This window comes from Notothenia coriiceps, unplaced genomic scaffold (assembly GCF_000735185.1).
Source record: "Notothenia coriiceps isolate Sejong01 unplaced genomic scaffold, NC01 NC01_scaffold00010736, whole genome shotgun sequence".
Classification (NCBI taxonomy): Eukaryota; Metazoa; Chordata; class Actinopteri; order Perciformes; family Nototheniidae; genus Notothenia; species Notothenia coriiceps.
In genome coordinates, this window is record NW_011343437.1 from 45418 (window position 1) to 53706 (window position 8289).

General features: G+C 38.6%; 1 protein-coding gene across 1 annotated transcript in view; it reads right to left on the minus strand.

Moving 5' to 3' along the window:
- LOC104946194 (N-terminal EF-hand calcium-binding protein 2-like) overlaps window positions 1–6311 on the minus strand; it is a 43957-nt gene extending 37646 nt beyond the window's left edge. Inside the window, exon 1 of the mRNA XM_010771973.1 lies at window positions 6259–6311. The gene's annotated coding sequence lies outside the window, so the exon portion shown is untranslated. The remainder of the gene's footprint in view (window positions 1–6258) is intronic.
- Between the last annotated feature and the right edge of the window lie 1978 nt (window positions 6312–8289).

Sequence of the window (8289 nt, forward strand, 5' to 3'; positions counted from 1 at the left end):
CTCTCTCAGTCTGACTGGACAGAGCTCTCCCTTTCCTTGTTTTAGAAACAGCTTCTAATATCCGTTAAGCTAACCAGATGCTAACAACAACAATGCAAATAGTGAGTTTGGTAGAAATATACTGTATAATAGTAAAGTTATTTAAGATGATGCCATATTTATTGAAGATTTTACATTATAAATAGGCCTATTCCCCAAAATTATTCAAAAGCATATTCTTCCAAACTCTGCTGTAGTATGTATGACACACAGGAGACTATTGATGTGTGTAGTGAGTTTGGTAGTAATAAGCGGTATAATAGTGATTGAATATTATTGTATTCTCTTTTTTCGGAGTTGCACTTTGCAGACGGTCTCTGAGCAGTGAGCACTCGTTTCTACTCCGGCTGCGGATAGAGACCAATGTAACGTGTCCAGCTCGGAGGACGGCGCGTATTGGCTTTTTATTTTATTTATCAAAATGTGATTGTAGTTCGTTGTCAGCCTTACCACGGTACTTAGGAGACGTCATTTGTGTCTGAATAACGTTTTGTTCATGAGTTATTGATCCGTGAAATCAGAATCTCCCAATATCGCTCCAACTTTACTGAACTAAGCCATGAAGACCGTCTCATTTCGTAGACCGCTCGGTTTGCTGTTACTTTACTTTATTTTTATATTTATATACATTTATTTTGGACGAAAACTTAGCGTGAGGAAAGGCATGTGTGGCGTGGGTGCGTGAGATATGAGTTAATTGCGTGACTCTCACGCTCAATGCGTGAGTGTTGGCAGCCCTGGAACTATGCTCTGTTATACTAATTTAGCATAAATACTGAGAATGGGGAAACGGTTAAACCGACTGCCTATATAGTGTTTAATTGTGCAAACAGATGTTCCTTGAGGGTGGTAATATCTTTCATCTTACTAATGGCAATGAATAAACAGCTATAATTTGCATACATCATTAGATATGGATAAAGTACCATTATTTAATACTGTGACATGTTTTGGAAAACAATAGCCTACTATTTATTTTCATTTTTTTGTCTCGCTTAGCCACTTGTTAGAGCCATTGTTAGATGTTAGCAAAATCGTACTCGTGAATTTTAAAGCTTCTATTTTTCTGATATGTTTAATGTCATTGAGCAAAACGTGATAATCTTTTACGCTTGTGTTAACCACAGACCCTATTTCAAGCATCAAACTGAAAACCCATTTAAAAAACAATTTACTTGAACCGCAATAACTAAAATGCTAGCTCATTTCTGGGTTTTAGGACTTTACCACCGCTCCACCAACGCTAGAGTGGCTGTGGAAACTTAGTCCTGATTAAAATATTCAGCACTAGACAACTGTGACTGTTTCTTTTTTGAAAGATCAATCCCAGGAGTCAAATGTTAATTTGGACGCTTCAATTTTGCAGGAAGGAAAATAGTTGAATGTTGGCGTAGGTTTGTGCTCCTTGCCTTCTAGGTAATTATATGTTTTATTTATAAAATCATAGCTGTGCCAATATTTTGTATTGAATGATTCAAAACAGAGGAGGGAAAAATGTTGAGATACAAAAAAACACTTCAGGCTCTATTGAAACCATCCTTTCTTAAAAAACAGAACCCTTTTTCTTTTTCTCATTCCCTTTCCTTATTTCATTATATCTCATCACTCTTTTATCTGCGCTTTCATCCAACTCACGCCTTTACATTAAGTTTTGTATCAACATCAGCTTCTTTCATTGCAACACTCCCTCTTGGTTATGTGCCTTCAGAGGATCAACAGAATGACAATATACAGTGTATGTGATGGACTCACCTTCTTCTCATGACACAATTCATTGTAAGCCTGCCGCTCACTACGCACGTGCGTCCACTTCATGCTAATCCAGCTTCACAACTGCAGTTTCAAAGTATCTCTGCGTCTCTTATACAGTATATGATCTTATTATGATCCCCTGTGCGGTTATATAACTCACAGAGGTATCTTTGTGCAGCGAGGAGGGATGATTGCTTTGACAGAGGACTGAAATGGAGAAGAGATGGCAGTAATCAAATGTGGATCTCTGGTAGAGAATAAAGGTCCGGGGGAGATGGAGTCTTCAGAGACATGGTGAAATTATGTTAAGGTGAAGAGGAGCATGACCTTGTTAAGAGTAATCTCTGTCAGGAAGCAGTAAAAGGTTTCGAGGAACAGAAGGCTTCAGGGGTGATGATGCACACAGTTGTCTGATAAGAGGGTGAGATGAAGGGACAACGAGAAGAGGTGAAAGGTGGATGGTAGAAGATTTGAAGGAAAAGCTGAGTGCTTATTAAATCTGAACCTGACATTCAGCATGCTGGCTTCACTCTATACGCTTATGTTCTGGTGGTAGATTTTTATACACAATATTTGTTAACTTGTAACAAAGGTTCCACCCATAAAACATAGAAGTTGTCTTCAAAGCTCCACATGTATGGCTCAAGTTGGCACCATCTTGGCAGTGCTGACCCTGCCTAACTCCTAGTTTGTGCTGTAATGGAGGAAGAGGTGGATTGGTGGATCTGAGGCAAACTGACAGTTTCCAGCTAGGGGTCACCCACATGTCTCTCAAGTGGCCATGCCTTTAATAATGCATAAAGTCACACGTGAGGTCAAAGCCTGTGTGTTAGGGCTACAAAAAGCATGGTAATGAATCTATTTCATAAAAGTTCAACTACCCATTTTGAAATGTGGTATTTAGGACTTGATTATCATGATCATGATTACTATGAAAATAGGCTATTAAATTGGGAAACTACAATGGCTTTCATATCTAACAACGTGTAGCACTGACTGTTTAGTACACCCAACAAGCTATGTATGGACTTCTGGGGAAGTGAGATGAAGCTCCTGCTACATTACCATGGGAACTGAAGCAGAGTGTTTTCCCAGTCTGTGTGAATACACAAATATGTTTATCTTGAAGGCAAAACTCCCCTTCGGATTCTGCTTTTGTACAGCAGACAACCAGACAAACAAACGGACCCTGGAAAGATAGGTAATAGCTGAGGGCTACTTCTTCAATCTCCCTAAAAGTTGTTTTAGGGTGGTATTTTTATGTGCCCAGAGTAATTATTTTTAACTGGTGCCTTCTCTTTATCTGCCTGTTTCTTTCATTTGACTGTTCTTTGTCTTCTCGCCTTTAAATGGGCCACTTGTTGGGTGTTTTAGAAGTGTTCCTTTTCATGCATTTTAAAGAACAACCTGAGACTTCTCCCTCTCAGTGCATATGAGCAGTCTCTTATAATAACCTCTCTATGTCTGTGCCCATGACAGCAACTCAACAATTTTGTCAGTGCTCTTGCTGCTTGCCGACAGAAAATGGAGAGCCATAAGTGGCCCGACTGCTGTGTGTACAAGTGCAAAAGGTGATTATTGCACCGATCTCATGCAGGCAGAAGAAGAAAACTCCTTGTGGCACAGATGGGCAAGATATCATTTTACGATGGAGTGATCTTGGGGCCAGACTAGGGCTTAAAAAAATGGCAATTTTAGTCCATCTCAACTAATTGGATGGATTTCCATTACATTTTGGAAGTCTGCCGAAATGTTCATGGTGATATCATCATGGTGATGTTTTTGTTTTGTGATATATCTTGGCAACTTTTTTGATTGATTTCCCTGACAATTAGTAAAGACATATGTTCCCCTCAGAATGAATTGCAATGACCTTACAGTATATATATACTATATATATATATACACAGTATCTAACATTATAATCTGTCCAATTTCTTTGTTTTTTTTAGTACTTTTGGTTTAGCAAGACAACAGTCCTGATACAGCTTCACAGAGAATGGCTGTAGACTTATCATTTTGATACTTTTGTATGATAAGTATTCTTTTAATAATAATTGAGGCATGATTTTACAGTTTTGTTCGTTTTTTTAAATTTATTGTTAAAGTGGACCTATTGTGCTATATTGGAAAAATATATTGTGGGCCATACCTATGAAAAAACATGTCTGTGAAGTTTTTTGCTTAAAATACCAAACAGATCACCCATTGTAGCCATGCCTCATACTGCTCATACCCCTCTATTGCAGCCCTGTTCCAAACAGGCTGATTCTGCTTTAAATTGAACGTCTGCTGCTAGCCACACCCCTTTGTAGCGTCATGCAGCTTTCCCCTGCTAGAGAGAGATTTCAACCAGGAGATCTCAGCTAAACGCTGCGGTGATTAAATGCCATGTTCTGCTCCTAACCACTTCAAGCTTTATTTCTGAAACAGTATAGAGCTCAAACCTTTCTCTCTCGCAGGGTTTACCACAAGGACATTATGTTACACATATTCTCTCCAGTAGCCTACAGTGTTAGCTCTATGGTTAGCTCTGAGTGTTAGCATGCTTGCTAATGTAAACACACAGCATATTACTCCCAAAACACGCCGCGCATTGTTTCTGATACAGCACATAGCTTGACCTGTTCTTTCTTAAGTGTTTACCGCTAGAACAGTGCCATTATATGTATAATATAACAACTTTACTCTAAGCCTCCAGCAGACATCCTGCTGAATACACAGACACACAGCTGCGACTGTATACAGAGACGATAGGTTGGGACGTGTCACGTGTGCCGGAGAATATAGGTTGGGACGTGTCACGTTTGCCGGAGACGATAGGTTAGGACCATGGTTGGGACGTGTCACGTCGGCCGGATGTCGCCAATGACGTAATAGGAGCGAAAATTATGGATCTGCTTGTTAGCACCCCCATTTTTATTTATTTTTTTGAGATGTGGGTACGGAGGAAAAGAGAGACTGGGTTTTGTTTTCTGACACTTTGTGAGTTCCCTGACACACCGGGGACACATATTTATGTATAAAAGACATCAAAAAGTGCATTTTGCATAACTGGTTTAAGCAACATCTGTTTTAAAAACAGTAATATAACCAAATTATAGTTTTTGACTTTACTTTTTCATATTTTGATTACTGATGATTACAAATATATATTTTCCAAGTGTCTTTATCAGTGTCACATTAAAAGTGATGTTGGCGGGGGACCCTGACGGCTAAGGTGCACACCAGGGACGAAAAGACTCCCATTTTACTTTTCCAAACTAAGAGAACTGCATACTTGAAGGAATGGCTCTTTTGGCATTACTCAAGAAGTTCGCAAATCTGTAAAACTTTACTTCCTGTTGTCCAAGTGGTGACATGCAGATGGAAAGTTTCTTGATCCATTTGTGGCTAAGCGTGTGATTGGAAATGAGGCTTGTGAACAGATCTACTGTGATGGAGATCTACAATCTTGCATAAACAGATCTGATGGATAGGATGAAATTCATTTTTTCATATGTCTTAGCGAAGACACAGCGTTTTATTGGGGAGGCATGGGTTTTGTTAGCCAGGCTGGTGTTGTAGTGATTGCTTGTGTAAAAACACAAATGGTCCAAATGTACTGTAACGTTACACTGTTGCCAGTGATCAGTCTGAAAGAATGATTATCTCGTTTAAAACAAACTCCAAAAAATGTGAGAGACAACTTGAGACAAGACGACAAAATTCAGGCACTTTTAACGTCTCCGGCATCTTTTTGCATTACAGCGGGTGTTGTATAAAGTGCATGTGAATACAATAAATCTGTATTATATACAATAGTTTGCTTATGGCTTTTTGCAGGCGCTCAGACCTGTAAGAATGGCTATATTTATTGCACTCACACTTATCTCTACTCACTGGAGGTACAGAAGTGCTGTAGCAGTCTTGGGTGAAAATATATCAGGAAATGGTATCAAACTGTTGAGCTTTTGTAAGTGAACACTTTCTGATTTACTGTATGATTCAGATCAGATACAGCCTAAGGAGGAGAAAAAGGATAGTGCTCATTTGATCAGTATCACAGACACTATCACACACCCTAAATATGCAGTATGTTTCTAGAAAAGCTGACATGTTACTTTCCCTGTGGGTGTTAGGTATTGTAAGATAGCGTGTGATTCTATTAATTCTTTTGGAGAATACCCAGTGTCTATAAATTATTCAGCTCCAGACAACCAAACAAAATAAGCAGCTTTCCAGGGAAATAATACAAAAGATCACCGCCCATGGGACAGGCACTAAGACCGGGATTATTTTTGTTCGGATAAGGTCGTGCAGAAGTGCTGTCCCATGTTAATTATGTCTAAGCCTTGTAATACTCTGCCTGAGGTAGTACTGTACTGATACTTGGCCTTTGTGAAGCAGCAGAAAGTGATGCTGCACCCAGGGCTGTCGGTTGCAGTGTAATAATGTGCAATGGTGATTCATTTAGTGTCTACTTACTGCGCTGGTAGTGCCATCTGTGTCTGTTAGCCTCTGGTGCAGATCAAACCAGACTGTCTGCAAGGAGAAGCACAACAACAAACAACAGCAGCAACATGTCAATCGACAAGACCAACAACAACAACAACAACAACAACAACAACTACTAAAGCCACATTTTAAAGCAGACATTCACACTAGAAGTATTACTTCTCACACTGCAAGCGGACATGCATTACGCAGGACAGGATTCATTTTAAAGAAAAATAAAGTTCCACAGGGAATAAGGGTGGTGGGTTCAGGCAGGATGTGGAGGCATACCAAAAAGAGAAGCCCAAAATTCAACCCAATGATTTATATCAGCATAAAATATCTAAACATAGAACAGTGAAAACCCACATGTAACCACAAATGATAATGTAGGAGCTACAGTAACCAAAAATTAGCAAAATGAGGGGATAAAGTACTATTATGAAGAACTATACAGATTTTGCTAAATACCTTAGCAATGGTTGCTTTGCCTGTCAAACTTTCCATTCTAGTTTATATGCAGTTTAAAATGATAAAATAAAAGATTTACAACACTGCATTTTGCAAGTAGTTGATAGTCGACAACCTTTGGCTTTCGCTTGCAGATATTACAACCCAGTCTCACGGCATTTCATGTTATAGTCACAAAATTAATTTAATCTATTGATTCGTGTTCACCAACACGATTTTCGTATTTTTTTCGTGTCAACCAGAACGATTTTAAAAGCAATGTATTTCTATTGGTAGTATGTTTCGTGCCTACACCACGGGTCTGTCCAGTCGGGTCTTGGAAGACCGGAAGCTGTGTGGTTCTTAAAAACATTTTCTTACTCAATATTTTACCTAAGCCTAACCCTTTTATTTTAAATAGTACAATGTCAGAGTTTTTTTGCCATCCGCGAGGAAAATAAATGGGGCTCAGAGCCTCGGAATACTGAAATCTGTATTTTTTTAAATATTTTTTTCCTTCTAATTTGTTATTATTTGGTGCAGGCACGATACTACCAATATAAATACATTGCTTCTAAAATCGTTCTGTGTCAGAATACTGAAATCTCTATTTTTTCAAATGTCTTTTTCCTTCTAATTTGTTATTATTGCTTTTAAAAGTGTTGTGTGGCACGAAAAAAATGGGGAAATCGTGTTGGTGAACACAAATCAATAGATTAATTTTGTGACTATAACACGAAATGCCTGTGTTGGATATCAACACTAGATAGCTAGTAAAAGCTAAGGTTAAGGCTAAAACTCATTGAAATAGTTGACTCTTTATATGACTGAACATTTTATAGGACTTTAAACAGATTTACCTCTCTAAATTATGGAAGTAGCCAACATTCAACAACCTTAGATATTGTCTGCTGTTGCTGGCAGATATTATCAAAACGAGTTAGCTCCAGTAATGATTGGCTTAGGTATTCAACCTTCGACCCAGTTCATCGTTTTCTCTCTTTACTGTCTCTTTTCCCATGGCATAGTTCTACTGCCTTGGGTATTGCTGCTATCTCTCTTAAGGAGGGGCAGCTTGGGCAAATTGTTGTTGCCAGTCTATGACAGAGCACAAGCCGCCATGAGGTAGTTTACTGTTCAGGGACGTAGGTTCCCTGGCACACATTATTTTCTGTGGACGAGAGCTCTAGTTAGATTCAGGGTCCATAATTGTTTAGTCTCACTGATAAAGAATGTAGATTATTATACTCTGAACTAGTTAAAACATCGAGCTGCAGAAGAGTTCTTCAGAATTGGTTTGGCAACCATCAGTGTTTGCCATCAAAGCTCTCCTCGTGTCTCTCTGAGTCCTGACTGACTTTTCTAAATAACACACTGTTATTTACTCAACAGTAACACACAATTATCCTTGTTTTTATTTATTTGTTTAATTTTATAATCTCTGACTTTTTTGCCGTCCGTCAAGAACTGAATTTCAAAATTAGTTATGACCGTCTTTTCTATGTTGCTGTGGGGTTTTTCCATCGGCTTGGGGTTTAAAATATAAAAACAGTAATAACTAATAAGCCAATA